Source organism: Musca autumnalis, unplaced genomic scaffold, assembly GCF_047663935.1.
Source record: "Musca autumnalis isolate F117 unplaced genomic scaffold, ASM4766393v1 scaffold_1, whole genome shotgun sequence".
NCBI lineage: Eukaryota > Metazoa > Arthropoda > Insecta > Diptera > Muscidae > Musca > Musca autumnalis.
In genome coordinates, this window is record NW_027411644.1 from 14,169,773 (window position 1) to 14,197,292 (window position 27,520).

Genomic DNA, 27,520 nt, shown 5'->3' on the forward strand with positions numbered 1-27,520 from the left:
CGTCCAAACATACTTAGGGTCGGAAACCATTATTTCGATGAGGCACATTTTGGCCGTATGAAAGTGTATATACCCTCGTTAGCATAAATGCTGAGGGTATTAAAAGTAACTAGGTTACCGACGTCTTAGTGTTCTAGGTCAAACTTCCGAACGAAAACTTCTAAATTTTAAAAAGTTATGATTCTCAACCCAGACTAAGGAAATATTTGGATAACAATAAACTAATATGAAATTCGTATATAAATTTATCGAATAATGTACGTATAAATAATAGTTTCCAAGTTTGGCCTTCTACCCACTAAAATAACACCTTATAAGCCTAATGATCGGACTTAACCACTCATGAAACCTACCCCATTGGTTGATGTGAGGACTTGATAGACTCCAATTTTTTCAATGAACCTCTTACGACAAAGGAAAAAAATATTAGTAATGCCATGAAAAATTACCTTCGCCTTAATAGGGCAAAAAATGTGTAATACATTTTACGGATTTTGCATGGGTTTTTTGATAATTTTACTAATAAAATTTTTCAGCAGATGTTAAGTACTAAAAGTAGAATTTTTGCTATGCCATTTTCTCAATGTCTGCAGTTACAACTTTGTCGCTGATAGAAAGATAACATTTTAATCATTTCAAATGCTACGTTTCAAATACGTTTCTGATGGTTTTATTTCGGAAACCTATTCAAATTTTATTTTCCTTTTCTAGTGACATATTTCTTGGAGGAATCTGACGGACAACATAAAGGTTTAACAATGACATAATAAAAAATAATGTAAACCTATACCGCAAAGCTTTTTTCAATACAGGAGGTTTATTGAATAATACACCTTTAAGATTAATAAAACATAATATTATTTTATAAAACACATAATATCAAAATATTAAATTCTCGACTTACCTGGGTCAAAAACTCATTAACGTAGGGTTTAGTAACGTAACATTTTATTCTTCAAATGTTTTACGATATCACATAAAGGATATTTCGTTCATTGCTGTTGTTGTCTTTTTGGCATAAATTGTTTTTTTCTACACAGCATTTGTTGTTGTTATTGTTATACTAGTTACTAGAGTCTAAATTTCCTTTTTTGTTTTTTTTTTTTTACTAAATATAATTAATTTTGATAACAAAAATACGTTTTTGTTTTGTTTGATTTCAGGTAATTTTGTAGATTTGATTTTTTTGTTGCCGAAATTACAAATGAAAATGTTTTGAAATCGTTTGTTTTTTTTTTTTTGGTGCCAGAATATGCAAGGCCAAAAATGTTTCTAAATAAAAGTGAAGACGTCTGAATTTTTGGTTTTTTTACTAAATTTGTTGAGATTTGTTGTTGTAAAAGATGTTGGCCAAAATGTAGTCGTTGAACTTAAGAGATGTGGGCCGGGCCGGTTTGTTTGAAGTTAAAACAGAATGTTTGCGAAATATGGAAATTCAGACGTTTAATTTTGTTTTCCTTTTGGAGTCTACTTTGATGATGATTTAGAGTTGTTGTTGTTTTTAGTAACTATTTTTTCTTGTGATGGTTGTTGATTGTGTTTTGTTTCAAACTGTTGTTGTTGTTCAATAAACTTAAAATTTATTGTTTATTTTTTTGTTTAGATATTTTGGTGAAAAATTTTGAGTTCTATTGTTTTTGCAAATAGAGGTTTGGGCCAACGGTTCGGTTTGAAATGGGTTATTGTTCCGAAAAGTCACATTGTCTTAGTTTTTGCACTCGCTCACTCACTTGGTCACTTCATGTTCTTCTGCCTTCTGATAAAGTTTCTCAAATTAACATTGAAGGGGCCGGGAGAGGCAGGAAACAACTTAAAGTCTTACTCAAGATGGTGTGGCAGCTGCTAAATAAAATGGCTTCTCTTCGACAAAATAATGGAATTTTGAACAGAATAGCTTCATTTCACCAAAGTAATGCATAATTGTGAGACAACAAAAATCATATGGCAAATGGAGAAGAGAAAACAATACACGTTACTTTTGGGACGTGGATTTTTGAAAACTTTTCCGAAATATTTTTTGAAACTTTTTTATTTTGTTTTTTTATGGTCTTTAATTTGATTTTATAGTTTATTTTTCACTGGATTATTTTGATTTTTAATTTTTGATTTTGTTGTTCTTTTTGTTCTTTTTTGGTTTATTTGTCCAGATATGCCTTTGATTTGTTTTTCCTTTGATCTTTTTTCCTCAACTTTGGTTTAAAATGTTCACGAAAACTATTGTTTTTATTAAAGATTTTTATCTTTAACGAATTTAAATTTTTTAGCGAAAATTTGTTTATTCCGTGTGTGCTTCTCTTTGTTGGGAAAAACAAAACAACAACAACAACAACTAAACTAAAATAAAATCGGAATTGTATATTTAGTTTGGTTTTATATGAATTTTTATATGAATAGGATTTTTATAATAATATAAATTTATAAAAATTATTTAAGTTGTGTTGTTTAGTCTGCCTGCTGCCGTACACTAAAAAAATGCCGCGTTTTAACAATCGCGTTTAGTAAATTTTTCTATACGTGTGTGTTGTGTGGCCATCATCATAACATCCAGCCAGCCAGCCAGCGAGGCAGCCAGCCATCCAGCATGGAATAGCAATAGCAGCAACAACAACAACGAATGGTGAAAAAAAATCAACATTAGCAGCAGGCCATACCACGACAACCAGCGACATCAGCGAAATATTGTATCCTGACAACAAGAACAACAACGAACCAGGAAAAAACTCACAACGTCACCAGCAACTACTATATGAATCTAGCAACAATAGCCGCGTCAAACAAATAACTATGGAGGAGAGCGAGGTGTTTTTTTGTATGGCATTGCATTTCTGTTGTGTTGTCCAAACAGCAGCAATGCCCAACATCAGCTTCATCAGAAATAGCGAGAAACGGCCACGACATCGCGCCATCAGGATATCACGGGAAACATACACACACACCCGGCAATGCATACACATAAAACTAAACATATTCGTAGATATACACACACATGTAGAAACATACAAACGGTCAAAATCCAACATTTGCATTTAGTTGTTCATGACGTTGACGACATTATTGCTGCTGCCATTATTGTTGTTGTTGCTGCTGGTACTATTTGGCGAATGATAATCATGCTGTTCATAATGCTAACAAACAGGAGGACAATCGTAACGAGAACAACGATGATGATGATACTTCAATGCTAAAACTGTCCCGCATATTCCCATATTTCAGATGTGTGTCCATCATTCACCAAACCTTTCATTCATCCACATTGTCTGTTTGCTCTCTATGACCGCCAATGCATTGATACTGCAGTGGCTGGCGGGCTGGCTGGCTGGCTGGTTGTCTAACATTTCAATAGTGATGGCCAAGGCCCTCCTAATCAACAAATATAACTGCATTCATAACCCAAAATCCTGGAACCCCCTAGCCAGGATCATTAGCATGATGACACGTTAGTAGCAGCAGCATCATCATCATCATCGTCAACAAAATTTGTAGGCTTTGCATGTCCCACTCAGATGCTAAGCCGCCAGCCACATTTATCGTTTGGTTTATGATTTTTGAGTTGTTGTATTTTTGTTTTTGGCTATATTAGCTGTTAACATTTTCCTCTTTGCCAATAATGTTAATACTAATACAAATATATGGAAATGCACATCATCCATCTATTCGCACATGTAATGGTAATGGCATCATGTTTTAGTTCAATACTTTATATTCATTAATGTACATTTCGCCGGGTGTAGTTGGATATAATTAATTTGATACATTTTAATGCATTTCAGGGGAAGGCATATATGGGTGGTTCCATAGGTCAATTGATATAAGTAGATTCTTTTTCTAAACAACCTCCAAACAATGGTAAGTGTTCATTGACCAATAGTCGATATTTATTGACCTTAATCTGTAATCATTGATCAACAGTCAAGGATCATTGACTGATAGTAAATTGTCATTTACATATAGTCAATTGTCATTGACCTATAGTCAATAGTAATTGTCCTATAGCCAATAGTCGTTGAAACATGGAGAATTGTCATTGACCTATGATTGACCTAAATTCAGTTGTCATTGATCTACATTCAATTGTCATTGGCCGATACTCAATAGTCATTGAGCTGTAGCCAATGTTTATTGTCCAATAGTCAAGGTCATTGACTTAATCATTGATTTAAATCAATGGTCATTGACCTATAGTCAACAATCTTTGACCTACATTCAATAATCATTGACCTATAGTCAAAAATATTTATCTATAGTTAATAATCATTGACCTATAGTCAATAATCACTGACCTATAGTCAATAATCTTTGACCTGCTTTCAATAATCGTTGACCTATAGTCAATGATCATTGACCTATTGTCAATAACCGTTGACTTATAGTCAATAACATTTGACCTATAGTCAATAATCATAGACATATATGCAGTAAGCATTGACCTATAGTTAATAATAATTGACCTATAATCAATAATCATTGACCTATGTCAATGGTGACTCATATTCAATAATCGTTGACCTATAGTAGATAATCATTGACCTATATCAATGGTCATTGACCGATAGTCAATTTCTTTGACATATAGTCAATTGTAATTGACCTATATTCAATAATCATTGACCTATAATCAGTAGTCATTGAGGTGCAGCCAATTTTTATTGCACTATAGTCAAGCTCATTGGCCTTATCATTGACGTAAATCAGTGGACATTGACCTATAGTCAATGATCATTGACCTATATTCAATAATCATTGACCTATAGTAAATAATCATTTACATATAGTCAATAACCATTAACCTATAGTCAATAATCATATACCAATATTTAATAATCATTGACGTATGGTAAATAATAATTGACCTATAGTCAATAACCATTTGCCATATAGTCAATAATCATTGACCTATAGTCAATTATCATTGACCTATTGTCAATAACCGTTGACTTATAGTCAATAACATTTGACTTGTAGTCGATAACCATTGACCTATATTCAATAATCATTGACCAATAGTCAATAATTATTAACCAATGCCAATGGTAATTGGCAGATAGTCAATAATCATTGACCTATGCCAATGGTCATTGACCGATATCATTGACTTATAATCAATAACCATTGACCTATAGTCGATAACCATTTACCTGTAGTAAACAATAATTTACTTAAAACAATGGTCATTGATCTGTAGTCATTAATCATTGACCTAAAATCTGTTGTCATTAATCTACAGTCAATTGTCATTGACCGATACTCAATAGTCATTGACTTAAATCAATGGTCATTGACGTATAGTCAACAATCATTGACTTATATTCAAAAATATTTACCTATAGTTAATAATCATTGACCTATTTTCAATAGTCATTGACCTGTAGCCAATGACCTTTTGTCAGTAACCGTTGACTTATGGTCAATAACATTTGACTTATAGTCAATAATCATTGACCTATAGTCAATAATCATAGACCTATATGCATTAATCATTGACCTATAGTTAATAATCATTGAACTATGCCAATGGTAATTGACTGATATTCAATAATCGTTGACCTATAGTCAATAATCATTGACCTATAATCAGTAGTCATTGTGTTGTAGCCAGTGTTTATTGTCCTGTAGTCAAGCTCATTGACCTAATCATTGGCGTAAATCAATGGACATTGTCCGGTAGTCAATGATCATTAACCTCTAGTCAATAATCATTGACCTATAGTCAATAATCATTGACCTATAGTCAATAATCACTGACCTATGGTCGATAATCACTGACCTATAGTCAATAATCATTGACCTATAGTCAATAATCATTGACCTATAGTCAATAATCATTGACCTATAGTCAATAATCATTCACCTATAGTCAATAATCACTGACCTATGGTCGATAATCACTGACCTATAGTCAATAATCATTGGCCTATAGTCAATAATCACTGACCTATAGTCAATAATCACTGACCTATAGTCGATAATCACTGACCTATAGTCAATAATCATTGAACTATAGTCAATAATCATTGACCTATAGTCAATAATCATTGAACTATAGTCAATAATCATTGACTTATAGTCAATAATCATTGACCTATAGTCGATAATCACTGACCTATAGTCAATAATCATTGACCTATAGTCAATAATCATTGACCTATAGTCAATAATCATTGACCTATAGTCAATAATCATTGACCTATAGTCGATAATCACTGACCTATAGTCAATAATCATTGAACTATAGTCAATAATCATTGACCTATAGTCAATAATCATTGACCTATAGTCGATAATCACTGACCTATAGTCAATAATCATTGACCTATAGTCAATAATCATTGACCTATAGTCAATAATCATTGACCTATAGTCAATAATCATTCACCTATAGTCAATAATCACTGACCTATGGTCGATAATCACTGACCTATAGTCAATAATCATTGGCCTATAGTCAATAATCATTGACCTATAGTCAATAATCACTGACCTATAGTCGATAATCACTGACCTATAGTCAATAATCATTGAACTATAGTCAATAATCATTGACCTATAGTCAATAATCATTGACCTATAGTCAATAATCATTGACCTATAGTCAATAATCATTGACCTATAGTCAATAATCATTGACCTATAGTCAATAATCATTGACCTATAGTCGATAATCACTGACCTATAGTCAATAATCATTGACCTATAGCCAATAATCATTGACCTATAGTAAATAATCATTGACCTATAGTCAATAATCACTGACCTATAGTCAATAATCATTGACCTATAGTCAATAATCATTGACCTATAGTCAATAATCATTGACCTATAGTCAATAATCATTGACCTATAGTCAATAATCATTGACATATAGTCAATAATCATTGACCTATAGCCAATAATCATTGACCTATAGCCAATAATCATTGACCTATAGTCGATAATCACTGACCTATAGTCAATAATCATTGAACTATAGTCAATAATCATTGACCTATAGTCAATAATCATTGACCTATAGTCGATAATCACTGACCTATAGTCAATAATCATTGACCTATAGTCAATAATCATTGACCTATAGTCAATAATCACTGACCTATAGTCGATAATCACTGACCTATAGTCAATAATCATTGAACTATAGTCAATAATCATTGACCTATAGTCAATAATCATTGACCTATAGTCAATAATCATTGACCTATAGTCAATAATCATTGACCTATAGTCGATAATCACTGACCTATAGTCAATAATCATTGACCTATAGCCAATAATCATTGACCTATAGTCAATAATCATTGACCTATAGTCAATAATCACTGACCTATAGTCAATAATCATTGACCTATAGTCAATAATCATTGACCTATAGTCAATAATCATTGACCTATAGTCAATAATCATTGACCTATAGTCAATAATCATTGACATATAGTCAATAATCATTGACCTATAGCCAATAATCATTGACCTATAGCCAATAATCATTGACCTATAGTCGATAATCACTGACCTATAGTCAATAATCATTGAACTATAGTCAATAATCATTGACCTATAGTCAATAATCATTGACCTATAGTCGATAATCACTGACCTATAGTCAATAATCATTGACCTATAGTCAATAATCATTGACCTATAGTCAATAATCATTGACCTATAGTCAATAATCATTCACCTATAGTCAATAATCACTGACCCATGGTCGATAATCACTGACCTATAGTCAATAATCATTGGCCTATAGTCAATAATCATTGACCTATAGTCAATAATCACTGACCTATAGTCGATAATCACTGACCTATAGTCAATAATCATTGAACTATAGTCAATAATCATTGACCTATAGTCAATAATCATTGACCTATAGTCAATAATCATTGACCTGTAGTCAATAATCATTGACCTATAGCCAATAATCATTGACCTATAGTCAATAATCATTGACCTATAGTCAATAATCACTGACCTATAGTCAATAATCATTGACCTATAGTCAATAATCATTGACATATAGTCAATAATCATTGACCTATAGCCAATAATCACTGACCTATAGTCAATAATCACTGACCTATAGTCGATAATCACTGACCTATAGTCAATAATCATTGAACTATAGTCAATAATCATTGACCTATAGTCAATAATCATTGACCTATAGCCAATAATCATTGACCTATAGCCAATAATCATTGACCTATAGTCAATAATCATTGACCTATAGTCAATAATCATTGACCTATAGCCAATAATCATTGACCTATAGCCAATAATCATTGACCTATAGTCAATAATCATTGACCTATAGTCAATAATCATTGACCTATAGTCAATAATCATTGACCTATAGTCGATAATCACTGACCTATAGTCAATAATCATTGACCTATAGTCAATAATCATTGACCTATAGTCAATAATCATTGACCTATAGTCGATAATCACTGACCTATAGTCAATAATCATTGAACTATAGTCAATAATCATTGACCTATAGTCAATAATCATTGACCTATAGTCAATAATCATTGACCTATAGTCAATAATAATTGACCTATAGTCAATAATCATTGACCTATAGCCAATAATCATTGACCTATAGCCAATAATCATTGACCTATAGTCAATAACCATTGACCTATAGTCAATAATCATTGACCTATAGTCAATAATCATTGACCTATAGTCGATAATCACTGACCTATAGTCAATAATCATTCACCTATAGTCAATAATCACTGACCTATGGTCGATAATCACTGACCTATAGTCAATAATCATTGGCCTATAGTCAATAATCATTGACCTATAGTCAATAATCACTGACCTATAGTCGATAATCACTGACCTATAGTCAATAATCATTGAACTATAGTCAATAATCATTGACCTATAGTCAATAATCATTGACCTATAGCCAATAATCATTGACCTATAGCCAATAATCATTGACCTATAGTCAAAAATCATTGACCTATAGTCAATAATCATTGACCTATAGTCAATAATCATTGACCTATAGTCAATAATCATTCACCTATAGTCAATAATCATTGACCTATAGTCGATAATCACTGACCTATAGTCAATAATCATTGACATATAGTCAATAATCATTGACCTATAGCCAATAATCATTGACCTATAGCCAATAATCATTGACCTATAGTCGATAATCACTGACCTATAGTCAATAATCATTGAACTATAGTCAATAATCATTGACCTATAGTCAATAATCATTGACCTATAGTCGATAATCACTGACCTATAGTCAATAATCATTGACCTATAGTCAATAATCATTGACCTATAGTCAATAATCATTGACCTATAGTCAATAATCATTGACCTATAGTCAATAATCATTCACCTATAGTCAATAATCACTGACCTATGGTCGATAATCACTGACCTATAGTCAATAATCATTGGCCTAGAGTCAATAATCATTGACCTATAGTCAATAATCACTGACCTATAGTCGATAATCACTGACCTATAGTCAATAATCATTGAACTATAGTCAATAATCATTGACCTATAGTCAATAATCATTGACCTATAGTCAATAATCATTGACCTATAGTCAATAATCATTGACCTATAGTCGATAATCACTGACCTATAGTCAATAATCATTGACCTATAGCCAATAATCATTGACCTATAGTCAATAATCATTGACCTATAGTCAATAATCACTGACCTATAGTCAATAATCATTGACCTATAGTCAATAATCATTGACATATAGTCAATAATCATTGACCTATAGCCAATAATCATTGACCTATAGCCAATAATCACTGACCTATAGTCAATAATCACTGACCTATAGTCGATAATCACTGACCTATAGTCAATAATCATTGAACTATAGTCAATAATCATTGACCTATAGTCAATAATCATTGACCTATAGCCAATAATCATTAACCTATAGTCAATAATCATTGACCTATAGTCAATAATCATTGACCTATAGCCAATAATCATTGACCTATAGTCAATAATCATTGACCTATAGTCAATAATCATTGACCTATAGTCAATAATCATTGACCTATAGTCGATAATCACTGACCTATAGTCAATAATCATTGAACTATAGTCAATAATCATTGACCTATAGTCAATAATCATTGACCTATAGTCAATAATCATTGACCTATAGCCAATAATCATTGACCTATAGTCGATAATCACTGACCTATAGTCAATAATCATTGAACTATAGTCAATAATCATTGACCTATAGTCAATAATCATTGACCTATAGTCGATAATCACTGACCTATAGTCAATAATCATTGACCTATAGTCAATAATCATTGACCTATAGTCAATAATCATTGACCTATAGCCAATAATCATTGACCTATAGTCGATAATCACTGACCTATAGTCAATAATCATTGAACTATAGTCAATAATCATTGACCTATAGTCAATAATCATTGACCTATAGTCAATAATCATTGACCTATAGTCAATAATCATTGACCTATAGTCGATAATCACTGACCTATAGTCAATAATCATTGACCTATAGCCAATAATCATTGACCTATAGTCAATAATCATTGACCTATAGTCAATAATCATTGACCTATAGTCAATAATCATTGACCTATAGTCGATAATCACTGACCTATAGTCAATAATCATTGAACTATAGTCAATAATCATTGACCTATAGTCAATAATCATTGACCTATAGTCAATAATCATTGACCTATAGCCAATAATCATTGACCTATAGTCGATAATCACTGACCTATAGTCAATAATCATTGAACTATAGTCAATAATCATTGACCTATAGTCAATAATCATTGACCTATAGTCGATAATCACTGACCTATAGTCAATAATCATTGACCTATAGTCAATAATCATTGACCTATAGTCAATAATCATTGACCTATAGCCAATAATCATTGACCTATAGTCGATAATCACTGACCTATAGTCAATAATCATTGAACTATAGTCAATAATCATTGACCTATAGTCAATAATCACTGACCTATGGTCGATAATCACTGACCTATAGTCAATAATCATTGGCCTATAGTCAATAATCATTGACCTATAGTCAATAATCACTGACCTATAGTCGATAATCACTGACCTATAGTCAATAATCATTGAACTATAGTCAATAATCATTGACCTATAGTCAATAATCATTGACCTATAGTCAATAATCATTGACCTATAGTCAATAATCATTGACCTATAGTCGATAATCACTGACCTATAGTCAATAATCATTGACCTATAGCCAATAATCATTGACCTATAGTCAATAATCATTGACCTATAGTCAATAATCATTGACCTATAGTCAATAATCATTGACCTATAGTCGATAATCACTGACCTATAGTCAATAATCATTGAACTATAGTCAATAATCATTGACCTATAGTCAATAATCATTGACCTATAGTCAATAATCATTGACCTATAGCCAATAATCATTGACCTATAGCCAATAATCATTGACCTATAGTCAATAACCATTGACCTATAGTCAATAATCATTGACCTATAGTCAATAATCATTGACCTATAGTCGATAATCACTGACCTATAGTCAATAATCATTCACCTATAGTCAATAATCACTGACCTATGGTCGATAATCACTGACCTATAGTCAATAATCATTGGCCTATAGTCAATAATCATTGACCTATAGTCAATAATCACTGACCTATAGTCGATAATCACTGACCTATAGTCAATAATCATTGAACTATAGTCAATAATCATTGACCTATAGTCAATAATCATTGACCTATAGTCAATAATCATTGACCTATAGCCAATAATCATTGACTTATAGCCAATAATCATTGACCTATAGTCAATAATCATTGACCTATAGTCAATAATCACTGACCTATAGTCAATAATCATTGACCTATAGTCAATAATCATTGACATATACGAGCCCTAACCACAATTAATTCGTACACCAGGTATTTTTTCACTATTTAACATGAAACTTAATTAACATCATATATATGTCTAAAGAGAATAGATTTTCATAATCTTTTGTAGGGTTGGTTTTTTAGCCACAATAGTGTTCTGGTAAATTTTTTTCATCGATTGGAAAATAATTGTTTCCTGTAGATCGATTTTCTGAAAATTCGCCTTTGGCTCCCATACAAGATACTGTGAAAAATAAAGAGCGACCAGAGGGCACGGGTTATCGTTAACCGATCGTCACAAATTTTTGTAGAAATTGTTTTTTAGCCACAATAATGAACTGGTAGGGGTTTTTCGTCGATTGGACCATAATTGCGTCCTTTAGAGAATTTTCGTGAAAATGTACCTTTGGCTCCATACAAATTACTATAGAAACAAAGATCGCTCTGTTGTCCCGGGTTAAAGTTAATCGACCGCCGTAAAATTTCATATATAAGGTTTTTGGATCAAATGGAAACAAATTTAGGGGGTAAGAGCTCCAAAATAAAATAAAAATGTTTTTTTGGTGACCCTAATATACATTCTTTAATAACACATTGTTGAACTATGCTCTGTGTACGAATTAATTGTGGTTAGGGCTCGTAGTCAATTATCATTGATCTATAGTCAATAATCATTGACCTATAGTCAATAATCATTGACCTATAGTCAATAATCATTGACTTATAGTCAATAATCATTGACCTATAGCCAATAATCATTGACCTATAGTCAATAATCATTGACCTATAGTCAATAATCATTGACCTATAGTCAATAATCATTGACATATAGTCAATAATCATTTACCTATAGTCAATAATCATCGACCTATAGTCAATAATCATTGACCTATAGTCAATAATCATTGACCTATAGTCAATAATCATTGACCTATAGTCAATAATCATTGACCTATAGTCAATAATCATTGACATATAGTCAATAATCATTGACCTATAGTCAATAATGATTTACCTATAGTCAATAATCATTGACCTATAGTCAATAATCATTGACCTATATGCAATAATCATTGACCTATAGTTAATAGTCATTGACCTATAGTCAATAATAATTGCCCTATAGTCAAAAATCATTGACCTATGTCGATGGACATCATTAAGCTATAGTCAATACTCATGAAAAAATGTATAAAAGTAGTCAAAAGTCATCGTCGTCCGAATGTCAATGGTCGTATGCAATGACCCATACACCTACCCTACACAAAAACCAAATTCAAGTTTAGAAGAATTATGTTTAAAACTAACAAATAAAAATATACGCCTATTTGAAATATATGTATATGAAAATGCCCAAACCGAGGTTGTATTAGCGAAAAAACATGTTTTTTTTTGGATAAAACAGCCAAAATCATTGGCGGCGACGTCAATATTTCAATAGAGCTATGACAGCGACGTCAACGCTGCAGTTATTCACTTCAAAACAACAACAAAACTGTACGCATTTTTAGGCTCATTGGTTGGTTGGCTGGCTGGTTGGTCCTTTAGTTCGGACTACATAAACGCATTTCGCGTAATATCACACGCACCAATACATGCATCAACATTAACTAGTTAACGCATACATTGGCATAAAGGTGACTATATAATGCACTTTAGCGGAAAATTTGTCCGCGCACAACAACTCCAATCACATACAAACACACACGCACATACTGCTGCATTCAATGAAGTGCATATGCATGCATTGATGGCCGGTCGGTCCATAGCAAATTGTGTTGTTGTAAAGTTGTCAAATGATGTTGTTTTTACTGCTGGAATGAGAGGTGTAGGTGAATTGAAGTGGAGTTGCAACATTTGACTAACTAAACTCTGTTAGCTGCTCTCTATTGACATGTGGAGGTGGGGAGGAGTGTGAGTAGTGGATGCCAGTATAAGTCTGCCTACCATGTTGCATTGCATTCCATTGGAAACTTCTAACGCATATTTTTATGTTCTAGTCCTGTATAGATGCACATGAGTGTATTTGTAGTACATAGGCTTTTTGAGAGAGATAGGTGTATTTTATGTGTGTGTTGCTTTTGTTTTTGCTTTTTTTGTAAATGTTAAAACATAGGTCGCAGTTTTTTCCGCGGTTTTTTAGAATAGCTGGTGGTAGGAAGTTTTTGGTCCATAACAATGTTTAGCCATAAAGCCTCTGTGTTTTGTCTGGTAAGTGTGTGAGTATGTAGTGCAGCAAAGGGGACATGTGTGTTCATGTTTTCTGATAGTATGTAAAACGAATTAAATATAGAAAAAAAATTGCCAATAATTCTCCTCTTCTGTGTGCTGGGCTAGCCATTGATGTTAGATGTATATAAAATATTTGGTTTTTTGTGCTTTATATAACTTTTTGTGGTGAGAAAATTGAGAAGGTATAAGGTGATGCTTAGGTTTTTTTCTCGTCTATGCCTGGTGCATTGTTGTATGGTGAGATATTTTTTCGATATTATTTTTTTTTGTTGCTTTGAAAATGGATGCGTTCAATCTACTTGGGTGAAGAGTTAAAGTGCATTTTATGCGTTCTACACTTGTAGATATTGTTTGGAACATTGTTTAGAATGAAGAATTCGGACAGGCTGCATTGGTAAAGATTCGGGAGATAGCTTAGGAGCCTGGACAATTAAATAGTCACAACGTATTGAAAACCTGGACTTTTTCTTATTGCAATTCTGGTGGTCTTCTTGCTGAAGGCCTGGCGGTCTTCTGGTTGAAGGCCTAGTGGTCTTCTTATTGAAGATATGGACGTCTTCTTACTAAAGACCTTTAAAAACATGGAAATCTTTTTTTAAGATATGGAGGTCTTCTTATTGACCTAGACCTGGAGGTCTTCTTCTTGAAGGACCTGAAGGTATTTTTATTTTTATTGTTATTGAAGACTTATGAGTCTCTTTGAAGACATGGACGAAGACACGGAAGTCATCTTACAGAAGACCCGGAGGTCATCTTACAGAAGACCCGGAGATCATCTTGCAGAAGATCCGGAGGTCATCTTACAGAAGACTCGGAGGTCATCTTACGGAAGACCCGGAGGTCATCTTACAGAAGACCCGGAGGTCATCTTACAGAAGACCCGGAGGTCATCTTACAGAAGACCCAGAGGTCATCTTACAGAAGACCCGGAGGTCATCAGGTCTTCTTTTAAACGACCATCAGGTCGTCTTCTAAAAGACGATGACCTGGAGGCCATCTTACAGAAGACACAGAGATCATCTTACAGAAGACCTGGAGGCCATCTTACAGAAGACCCGGAGATCATCTTACAAAAGACCTGGAGGTCATCTTACAGAAGACCTGGAGGTCATCTTACAGAAGACCCGGAGATCATCTTGCAAAAAATCAGGGGGCCATCTTACAGAAGACCCGGAGGTCATATTACAGAAGACCTTGAGGTCGTCTTACAGAAAACTGTCAGGTCGTCTTAAAGAAGATCTTGAGGACGTCATAAAGAATACCTTAAGGTCGTCTTATAGAAGAGAGAATAACAGGCGGTTGTCTTACATAAGATCTAGAGGTCGCTTTATATAAAACGAATAAAATTTCTCGATTTTTCATTCGCACCTGTCGTCCTTCTGGGAAATCTGTCTTTACAATTCACCACCGCTGGCCTACTCGACTGACTTCAGTAGCGGGACTATATTGTCAATATAAGTTCGGATTGGTCGATGTTTAAGAGAACACTTCATGGGATACTGTTTTCGCTACAAAAACGTTTCCTTATTTGCTGAAGAAATTTTCTGGAAGAATGCTTTATTCACACTGTATAGTTCATTATATCTAATTAAGTGCGATTTTATCTAATTTTGATTTTAGAGATCAGTAAAACCCCACTTACGCTCATGATAAATATTTTTTATTTTTTCAGAATTTAAGCTCACCTGACGACAGTTCCATAGCCTTTATCCATCGGGGTAAGTAAAAAAAATATTAGATATTAATTTCAGTGTATCCCATTTTCTGCCCATCACCACATGTCGCTAAAAACAAAATTCTAAATATATAAGCAGAAAGATGCAATGGCTTCCCGTGCAATGCAATTTTTCGCTTCTCCTTTAGCCCAACCAACAACAAAAATAAAACGTATATACGCACATAAATACTTATACAATGTGCATTTTCTAATACATAAAACAAAGCAAAAAAATAATGCAGAGAATGGCTTGTAACTAGTCGACATGTAGGTGTTGTTGCAACAAAGTGTACTTATTGCATTGATGCAATATAACAAAAACAACAATATCAAATGCAATGCGAAGAAAAAACACCAACCAAGGGGACACTAATTCTCACCATAACTTCCACTCAAACAAAGCTTTGATGGGATTTTCATGTAAACTCTAATGAAGATGCATGCTGAGTGGTTAGAATTACATCGAAAATGCCAGCAACACTGATGCATTTAGTCGTTTTAATAGGAAAAAACATTATTTTTGGTAGTAGTGTAATCCATTGTTAGATCTACAAATAAGTGATATTAAATTGCCATAGGAAATTATTGCCCACCACTTAGATTATAACAAGAGGAGAGACAAAAATTATGATGATGCTGATATTGTTTGATTAGGAAAAGAATCGAAGGATTCAAGAAAATTTTGTGGGGAACAATAAAATTCAAGGTCAAAATCGTCAAAAAAATTTAATTCGGCAGTCTAGATTTGCATTAGGTAATTTCCTTGCGGCAATTGTCTCGCTCACCATCAAACTGGCAATTACAGCAAGAAAAATTGTCTAACGATTGATCTTTTAAAACCACAGCCGAATTTACTGCAGGGCTTGTGCTGCTGAAATCGATGCATGATCGCTACCTTAACGGTACCTAGAATCATTCTAGAAGATCACATAAAATTATACTAAGTATACATACATCTATTTATCTTTAGTCTTCTTTAGAAATTGTGACAAGGTGACCAGGAAGAATTACCAGTTTTACTCATTCACACAGTGGAATCGAATGTAATTTGCAAAGCTAAGTTGAGGAGATTCGTTAGAACAAACACACAAGTCTTTTAACGTGAACTAGAGATAGAATACGTAGGTTGCAATTACCGGGCAAGTGGAAACACTTGCTATAAGCTGTTCGGGTATTGACTGCTTCCTATTCCGGAATTGATTTTGATATTTGTCAACAGTTTGGAGAACCATTACCATTACTCCTAATATGTATGTATATATTTTTAAAATGTTCACACGGGAAAAAATCCACACAATAAGCCCAGGTGGTCCCTGACAAATATTCTTTAAAAAATCCACGCTATAAGCCCAGGTGGTCCCTGACAAATATTCTTTAAAAAATTCACGCTATAAGCCCAGGTGGTCCCTGACAAATATTCTTTAAAAAATCCACGCTATAAGCCCAGGTGGTCCCTGACAAATATTCTTTAAAAAATCCACGCTATAAGCCCAGGTGGTCCCTGACAAATATTCTTTAAAAAATCCACGCTATAAGCCCAGGTGGTCCCTGACAAATATTCTTTAAAAAATCCACGCTATAAGCCCAGGTGGTCCCTGACAAATATTCTTTAAAAAATCCACACTATAAGCCCAGGTGGTCCCTGACAAATATTCTTTAAAAAATCCACGCTATAAGCCCAGGTGGTCCCTGACAAATATTCTTTAAAAAATCCACGCTATGAGCCCAGGTGGTCCCTGACAAATATTCTTTAAAAAATCCACGCTATAAGCCCAGGTGGTCCCTGAAAAATATTCTTTAAAAAATCCACGCTATAAGCCCAGGTGGTCCCTGAAAAATATTCTTTAAAAAATCCACGCTATAAGCCCAGGTGATCCCTAAAATATTCTTTAAAAAATCCACGCTATAAGCCCAGGTGGTCCCTGACAAATAATCTTTAAAAAATCCACGCTGGCAGCCCAGGTGGTCCCTGACAAATATTCTTTAAAAAAGCCACGGTATAAGCCCAGGTGTTCCCTGACAAATATTCTTTAAAAAAGCCGCGCTATAAGCCCAGTTGTTCTCTGACAAATATTCTTTAAAAAATCCACGCTAGCAGTCCAGGTGTTCCCTGACAAATATTTTTTAAAAAATCCACGCTATAAGCCCAAGTGGTCCCTGACAAATATTCTTTAAAAAATCCACGCTATAAGCCCAGGTGGCCCCTGAAAAATCTTCTTTAAAAATCCACGCTATAAGCCCAGGTGGTCCCTGAAAAATCTTCTTTAAAAATACACGCTATAAGCCCAGGTGGTCCCTGAAAAATCTTCTTTAAAAATACACGCTATAAGCCCAGGTGGTCCCTGAAAAATCTTCTTTAAAAATACACGCTATAAGCCGGTGGTCCCTGAAAAATCTTCTTTAAAAATCCACGCTATAAGCTTAGGTGGTCCCTGAAAAATCTTCTTTAAAAATCCACGCTATAATCCCAGGTGGTCCCTGAAAAATCTTCTTTAAAAATCCACGCTATAATCCCAGGTGGTCCCTGAAAAATCTTCTTTAATAATCCACGCTATAATCCCAGGTGGTTCCTGAAAAATCTTCTTTAATAATCCACGCTATAAGCCCAGGTGGTCCCTGAAAAATCTTCTTTAATAATCCACGCTATAAGCCCAGGTGGACCCTGAAAAATCTTCTTTAAACATTCACGATATAAGCCCAGGTAGTCCCTGAAAAATCTTCTTTGAAAATCCACGCTATAAGCCCAGGTGGTCCCTGAAAAATCTTCTTTAAAAATCCACGCTATAAGCCCAGGTGGTCCGGAAAAATCTTCTTTAAAAATCAACGCTATTATCCCAGGTGGGCCCTGAAAAATCTTCTTTAATAATCCACGCTATAAGCCCAGGTGGTCCCTGAAAAATCTTCTTTAATAATCCACGCTATAAGCCCAGGTGGTCCCTGAAAAATCTTCTTTAAACATTCACGCTATAAGCCCAGGTGGTCCCTGAAAAATCTTCTTTGAAAATCCACGCTATAAGCCCAGGTGGTCCCTGAAAAATCTTCTTTAAAAATCCACGCTATAAGCCCAGGTGGTCCCGAAAAATCTTCTTTAAAAATCAACGCTATAAGCTTACGTGGTCCCTGAAAAATCTTCTTTAAAAATCCAGGCTATAAGACCAGGTGGTCCCTGAAAAATCTTTTTTAAAAATCCACGCTATAAGCCCTGGTGGTCCCTACAAATATTCTTTAAAAAATCCACGTTTTAGGCCAGATGGTCGCTGAAAAAAATGCTTTAAAAATGCAGGTTTAAGGCCCAGGTGTTTCCTGAAATATATTTTTTAAAAAACAGGTTTAGACCAAGGTGTTCCCTGAAAAATATTTTTTAAAAATCCACGTTTTAGGCCCAGGTGTTCCCTGAAAAATATTCTTTAAAAAGTGCACGGTATAAGCGCAGGTGGTCCCTGACAAATTTTCTTTGAAAAAATATTCTACATAAATCCACATTTTAAGCCCAGGTGGTCACTGAAAAATATTCTTTAAAAAACCACGTTTTGTGCACAGGTGTTTCCTGAAAAAAGTCCTTTAAAAATCTACGTTGTAGGAGCAGGTGTTCCCTGAAAAATATTTTTTAAAAAAATCCAGGTTTTAAGCCAAAATGTTCACTAAAAAATTCACGTTTTAAGACCAGGCGATCCCTGAAAAATATTCTTTAAAAAAATTCAAGTTTTAAGCCTAAGTGAAAAATATAGTTTAAAAATTCACGTTTTAAGCCCAAGTGGTCCTTAAAAATGTTATATGAAATATCCACGTTTTAAGTCCAGGTGATTCCTGAAAAATATTCTTTAAAACAAGTGTCAGTCGGCTTTGCCGACAGAGAAACACTTTTTGTCCCCAAAAACTTATGTAGTTTGGGGGTTTTCCAAATTATAGGCGTATGAACCGACAAAAATGTGGATAAGGATTAAAGTTCAAAAGTGTTGCGGAGGAGGTACTTAAAGAAATGGACCGATATAGTCCATTATAGAAGTGGATCTTATTTTGGGAGTTATATCTGTCCGACAGATATCGCGCCCACTAGTCATTTCAGTTTGCCAGGAAGCATGGACTTGTCCACGGAAAACATAATATAGCTGTAAACAGGACCACAACGAACAGCATCGGTATACATTTCCAAACGATCTTCGACCAGACCTTAAACTGCACTTAGACATAAATGTTGAACTTTTGTGGGGGAGGTACCTAAGGGGTGGACTGATATGGGTCATTTTAGAAGGTAAATTGGTTGGCCAGTTCAAGAGATATCGTGCATACCATTTTAGTGACATTGTTTAAATATTGGGGGTAAGTACCGGAATTTGGGGACCGGTATTGCCCTTCTTCGAACTAAAACTAAGTTTGGACAAAATATGACCAAATCGGTTTATCAGTTCGAGAGTTTTCGTGCTCTCCAGTCACTACACATGGTGACATAGGGGGTTTCTACACATTTCGGGCTGTTTTTGAAAAAAAAAAAAAAAAAATTACCGTCGTATTTGAAGCAGTGAATGCAAGTTGCTTCAACATTAATCAAAGTGATTCGAGAGCAGATCCTAACCTGAACTTTTCCGAAATTTTGTGTGGTATGTACCCGAACGAGTGGACCGAGAGAGTCCATATTGGAACCTCATCTAAGTCAGGTAGAAATTCTACGATGTGCAAAGTATGGACCAAATCGGTTACTCCCTTAAAGAGTTATCGTGCGCACGAATGTTCCGAACATTTTCGAACTTTTGTGGGGGAGGTACCTGAAGGGGTGGACCGATATAACCCATTTTCGAACTTAAACTAAGTTTGGAAAAAATATTACGAAAGCCAAATATTGGACCAAATCGGTTCAACCGTTAAAGAGTTATCGTGCGCACCAGCCAGACAGACAGAGGGACAGACATTGCTAAATGGACTCCAAATTGTCTGAAACGGATTTCGTCCAAACATACTTGGGGTCTAAAACCATTATTTCGATGAGACACATTTTGCCGTTTGAAAGTGTAGGGTATAAAAAACCACGTTTTAAGCCCATATATTAACCGATGGGATCTGTAATTTTGTACCATGTCTATCGATATAAAACGATTTGTGGGATCTGATATAGCAGGAACCTGAAGAACGGATAGGCAGATACATATGGCTAAAGAATAATAAACTTTTTGATTATATTGAGAAATAGTAAATAATTCAAATTTAATTTAACTTGTCAAAATTTCAGTATTTTTAGCTGATCCCCTCAAAAAAAAAAAGCTTTTGCCATCATCACTCCATTGCAAATGAATGCAAATTTCCAAACTTTGTTGCATCAGTCATCGTTTGAAAATGTGCAATACAATAGGCCTTTGTCCCAAAAGAAATTTGTTCAAATTTAGATACATTTTGAAAAAAAAATCTAAAAATCACCTATTTCATCCTTCCAAACCTGCATTTTTTCTCTACTCTTTTCTAAATCCTTCATTCTCCATTGTGTTCGTAGTTATGAGGAAGTGGTTAAAAGTTCAATCCACAATTTGCAATAACCAACAAACCGAGCTAGTGACCAGTGTGAGTTGATTTTCGTTGCAGTCCGGAAACTAAAAAAATGTTGCATCTATGAGAGGGTCGTTTATCATTCCCTCACCTAAACGCATTGGTGTTTAGTTGAACTTCCTGCCAACGTTAGAATTAGTTAATTGCAGTTCTCTTCCTGCTATTTGTTCTGTTTGAGGCATGCATATGAAGGTACTATATGCCACATATTGTGCAGGGTGGTCATCCGGATTTAACCAAACGCTGCAGCAGTCCTGGTAAATCCCTAACACCCCCATGCAATCTAGTTTAGGTGAAATGCAGTCATTTTAAATTTTGACGCTATGTGTTGGAGCTTGTAGGGGAGACACTGAGTGTGGGTTTAAACGACCAGTCATCCTGATGCAGTTTATGTTGCTCTTGATGTAGTTGTTGCTGTTGTTATTTTTGTGTTCTGTTTATGATGGCGCTGGTATAACGTGTGAGTCCTAACACCATCACAGACATTCTCATCATATCTATGGGCAATGGGAGCAGCAGCAGTAACCATCCATATCATCATCCTCATCAACATCGTCAATCGTTTGTAGCTGTTATTTGTATTTCAGCTTGTCACCACCACCTCCCCACTCCTCCGCCACCCAAGTGTGAGTTGCATTTGTCCAATTTAGCAAAACTATGGCAGTTAGAAAGAGAAAGCCGCCATTTGCTTAGCGCGGGAGTTAAATTGGAAGATAGATAGAAATTGGGAATGGTTGAATTGCTTGCAAAAAGCATTGAAACTGCAAGTGGTGCAAGTTGGTCGCGAGTTCTGTTCGTCAAAGCCGGTTTTATCTTTTCAAAGTTGTCGTTGTAGTTGCTGCTGCTGTTGTTTTTGTTGCTATTTGTTGTTTTAGGTGTTTGTTTTTTCGCTCTTTTTTGTCTGTCCATCCATGATTTTTGTTTCAATTTTAATATTGTCCGTTACAACTGCAAACTTTGATCTTTAAAGTTGTTGTGAAATTGGTTAATTGGTTAACATCAAAGGTTGATTTGTTGAACTCGAAGGGTTTCATTCGAGCAAAAAAGTTCCAATACAAACGGTAGATGCTTTTGAACGTATCGATTTTGAAGCTTTTTGTGGCATTTTTCTAAGAGAATGTATGAAGTAAATGTTAAGGAGACGTAAGCGTTTTTAGTTTTGGGAAGACAGGTAGGAATTGATGTATGTTCATGGTGTATTAGACTTGAGATTTTGACCTACGGAACCGATTTTTTATATTTCATTAAAATTCTAAATATTAAGAGTAGTCTTGAAATTGATTTCAACAGGCATGTAAAAGTCCAATAAATATAATAAATAAAAACCAATCGCCGTCGGCAATATTTCAAAATAACAAGAAAGAAAGAAAGTTTGCTTGATGGCATTCAAACTATCGTTTTTAGATAAAATAAAAACACATATAATTGTATTCTTTAATTCAATGTTTGATTATCTTCAACGGTTTGTTCAGAATTTTGACGATCTCTCAATATTAGGATGCATCCTGCTTTCTTGCTTTGTCCCGAATAGTTATTTCTTATTTGTTCTGGGATTTATAATGCTTTCGCCACCTTAGTCTATAATCAAATGGATCTCCTCCTTCTGCCGGCTCCAAAGTCTAAGTCTCTTGTTTCGGAGTCTAGATCTGTCCTTTAGTGTTCAGTGTGTTACTCACGCATGGGACGCACACACTGGTTATTTAGTTATTTACCGTAACTTTCGTGCCAAACATCTTCCTATAAAGGAACATTGCCATTGTAGTCAGTGGTGTAAATACATTCGCTTTACTGAATAAATTACTTTCTTACTTAGTAGGACCTCTATAGAACATTTGCCCCATAAACGGAACTAAGAAAATCAGTTTATTCCTCTCTGTTTGTTGCTTTGGGTTTCCAATCTGGAATACCAAATGTTTCGATATTGTTTTTCACCTGTTTGCTCAATCGAAGCCATGGCCTTCCAGTTTTGTGTGTACCGCCGTATGACCTGTGTTTATAGAGTTCATTCACACAAAGGCACTGTCTTATCCGTTTGCGCAAATACCCAGACTTCGGAACCATACATTACATCGAAACAAAACAGTTTCTGGCCTAGGCAATACGTAGAGTTTCCAGTAGTATGACATTTTTAGCATAACTGACTGTTCTCAGTACTGTTTGACGTGCGACCACGTGTTGAGTTGTTTACATTGACTTTGAAAAATCGCTTCGCAAAACATGGAATTTTCACACAAGAATGCATCGATCAAATTAAATCTTTTTATATCAATAAAGTATCATCCTATAGCAATTCAATCGAGGCCAACACTCGCTAAAAAGAATGTGCAACAAAATTCATTTTTTTTTAAATTATGGCAAGAACTGTGCAGATTATGAAAGTAGATCTAAAAATAAATAAAAAATTGCGACCCTATAAAGTATATATATTCTTGATCAGGATAAAATTCTAAGACGATCTAGCCATGTCCGTCTGTCCGTCCGTCTGTCCGTCAGTTGTAATCACTCTAGCGTCCGCAATAATTGAGATAGAGTGCTGAAATTTTGCACCCGAGGGTCTTTTTTCCATAGGCAGGTCAAGTTCGAAGATGGGCTACATCGGTGCACTCTTTAGTATAGCCCCCATATAACGGTACCTCCGGATTTGAGCTATTTTGACGTTCTTCGCCACATTTGCAGACCGAATTAGCTATAATTTGGCACTTAGGGTTCCTAGTGGTCAACAAACTTATATCCCAAAGGATATGGGCATAGGTCCATGTTTTGGAATAGTCCCCATATAACGGTACCTCCCGATTTTCGGTATTTTGAGAATTTTAGCCACAGTTTTTTACCGAACTATCTGCAATTTGACACATGAGGTTATCAGTGGTCATGAAACATCTCCACTAAACATCGTCAACATATGTCCATGTTTTGGTATGGCCCCCTTATAACCGTACCACCCGATTTTCGGTATTTGGAGCATTTTAGTTACAATTTTTAACCAAACTACCTGTAATTTGACTTTTGAGGTTCTCAGTGGTCATGAAAAATCTCCACTAAACATCATCAACATAGGTCCATGTTTTGGTATAGCCCCCATATATCGGTACCTCCCGATTTTCGGTATTTTGAGAATTTTAGCTACAAATTTTAACCGGAGTAGCTGTAATTTGCCATTTGAGGTTCTCAGTGGTCATGAAACATCTCCACCAAACATCGTCAACATAGGTCCATGTTTTGGTATAGCCCCCATATAACGGTACCTCCCGATTTTCGGTATTTTGAGAATTTTAGCTACAATTTTTAACCGAACTAGCTGTAATGATCGGTATGTTGAGAATTTAGCTACAATTTTGTCTATTCAAAAATAATCGTCAATATAGGTCCATGTTTTGGTATATCCCCCCATATAACTGTACCTCCCGATTTTCGGGAATTTTCAGTGGTCACGAAATGTCTACACTAAAATTCGTCAACATGAGGGTCTACATTGTTTTGATGAAACTACCCTCAATTTCCACCAAAAAATTTAAAGATAGGTTGACTCTTTGATATAGCCCCGTAGGTGGTACCATTCACCTAGCTGAACACATTTTTTTAGATTAGATTAGATAACACTGTGCAACAAAATGGAGGTGAAAGTCTGGAGCACCGAAAATTCCTCTTGGGGAAGAAAGACCTTGGTGAGTATATTATGAACCCCGAAGGACAGATCCGCCGTGAGTCGAACTTCCGCGTTATGGCACCACATTTGCAGACCGAATTAGCTATAATTTGGCACTTAGGGTTCCTAGTGATCAACAAATTTATATCCCAAAGGATATGGGCATAGGTCCATGTTTTGGTATAGTCCCCATATAACGGTACCTCCCGATTTTCGGTATTTTGAGAATTTTAGCCACAATTTTTTACTGAATTATCTGCAATTTGACATTTGAGGTTCTCAATGATCATGAAACATCTCCACGAAACATCGTCAACATAGGTCCATGTTTTGGTATAGCCCCCATATATCGGTACCTCCCGATTTTCGGTATTTTGAGAATTTTAGCCACAATTTGTAACCGAACTATCTGCAATTTGACATATGAGGTTATCAGTGGTCATGAAGCATCTCCACTAAACATCGTCAACATATGTCCATGTTTTGGTATGGCCCCCTTATAACCGTACCACCCGATTTTCGGTATTTTGAGCGTTTTAGTTACAATTTTTAACCAGTAGTAGCTGTAATTTGCCATTTGAGGTTCTCAGTGGTCATGAAACATCTCCACCAAACATCGTCAACATAGGTCCATGTTTTGGTATAGCTCCCATATAACGGTACCTCCCGATTTTCGGTATTTTGAGAATTTTAGCTACAATTTTTAACCGAACTACCTGTAATTCTCCACCAAACATCGTCAACATAGGTCCATGTTTTGGTATAGCCCGCATATAACGGTACCTCCCGATTTTCGGTATTTTGAGAATTTTAGCTACAATTTTTAACCGAACTAGCTGTAATGATCGGTATGTTGAGAATTTAGCTACAATTTTGTCTATTCAAAAATAATCGTCAATATAGGTCCATGTTTTGGTATATCCCCCCATACAACTGTACCTCCCGATTTTCGGGAATTTTCAGTGGTCACGAAATTTTTTCACTAAAATTCGTCAACATGAGGGTCTACATTGTTTTGATGAAACTACCCTCAATCTGACTCTTGAAGTTCCCTGCAGCTATAAAACTTTTCCACCAAAAAATTTAAAGATAGGATGACTCTTTGATATAGCCCCGTAGGTGGTACCTTTCACCTAGCTGAACACATTATTTTTTTAGATTAGATTAGATTACACTGTGCAACAAAATTGAGGTGAAAGTCTGGGGCACGGAAAATTCCTCTTGGGGAAGAAAGACCTTGGTGAGTATATTATGAACCCCGAAGAACAGATCCGCCGTGAGTCAAACTTCCGCGTTATGGCGCCATCAGGAATTAGCGTTATATCTTTGTTCACGGTTGCTTAAGTGCTCTACAAAAACAACAAACAAAGATATAATGCTAATTAATGATTGCTTACAGGGTCTCTTGGAAAAACTTCATCACGCCACAACGCGGAAGTTCGACTCACGGCGCATCTGTCCTTTTTTAATATACACACACCAAGGGCTTTCATCTCCAAAAGGAATTATCTCTGCCCCAACATTTGTGTCCACAGTGTAATTTAAGCAATAGTGGGAGGCAGTAGGAGTCTATCCATTGTCGAAAATTTGTTCCACCTAAAATTGTGAAAGGCCCCTAATTATTCCATTTTAATTAACACTATTTTATGTTGGAGGGTATAAAAAGTTCGGCCCAGTCGAACTTAACGACTTTTTACTTGTTAAAGTTTACATCGGAAAGTAACCAAAGTAGGCGGGACAAGTTAAGCCCATTGCTAGTTTTTTCGAAATATTCGAGTTAATATATCTTGAAATCCTTGCATTTTAGGTATATCTTTGGCAACTTTACCGAGGAGGATGTGTGGAATATTTTTCTTAAAAACCTTAACCCTCATGCGGTTCAGCAAAGGGGTATTTTTCCGAAAATGCATGTAACATGTGGTATACCAAAATGCATATACCGACGAGAAAAAGCGATTTTGAGATGTGTGTCGGTCCAAGCCGCAATTTTGAACCAATCGTAGCAAAAATGTTAACGGAGGTCGGGTTTCCGACCAGAATAGAAACGATTAGTTTTTGGTGATGATCGTAATATATTTAATGGGTGAAATGGACAAAAAAGAAACATTTTTATTCGATTTTATAACGGCTCAGTAGGTAGCAATGATAGTCTGATTGACGCTAAATGTTATGTAGTGTTTGGGTTTACGGCAAACTCGAAGCTTGATGATGAGATAATATTTAGCGGGTTAAATGGACACATATTTTTGTAGGTGTACCACCTACACAAGGTATATTTAGAAGAGGAATTCTTGACCATTCCATTGATGCCAATTATGTTGATGTAGGAAGTCAAATAACAGAGTTACAGCCTAGTACAGAGATCCTACAGTTCTAATTGTGTGCAGTGCACTCACTATAGGCCCAATGGCAGGTTTCTGAGGCAAAAAGTCTATTTTTGAA

The 27,520-nt window shown here is 35.0% G+C and overlaps 1 long non-coding RNA gene across 2 annotated transcripts in view; it reads left to right on the forward strand.

Moving 5' to 3' along the window:
• The first annotated feature begins 3,801 nt into the window (after positions 1-3,801).
• LOC141394013 (uncharacterized) overlaps positions 3,802-27,520 on the forward strand; it is a 215,813-nt gene continuing 192,094 nt past the window's right edge. For both annotated transcript variants that reach the window (XR_012410236.1, XR_012410235.1), the window contains exons 1-2: positions 3,802-3,846; positions 15,853-15,898. This is a non-coding gene — a long non-coding RNA (uncharacterized lncRNA). The remainder of the gene's footprint in view (positions 3,847-15,852; positions 15,899-27,520) is intronic.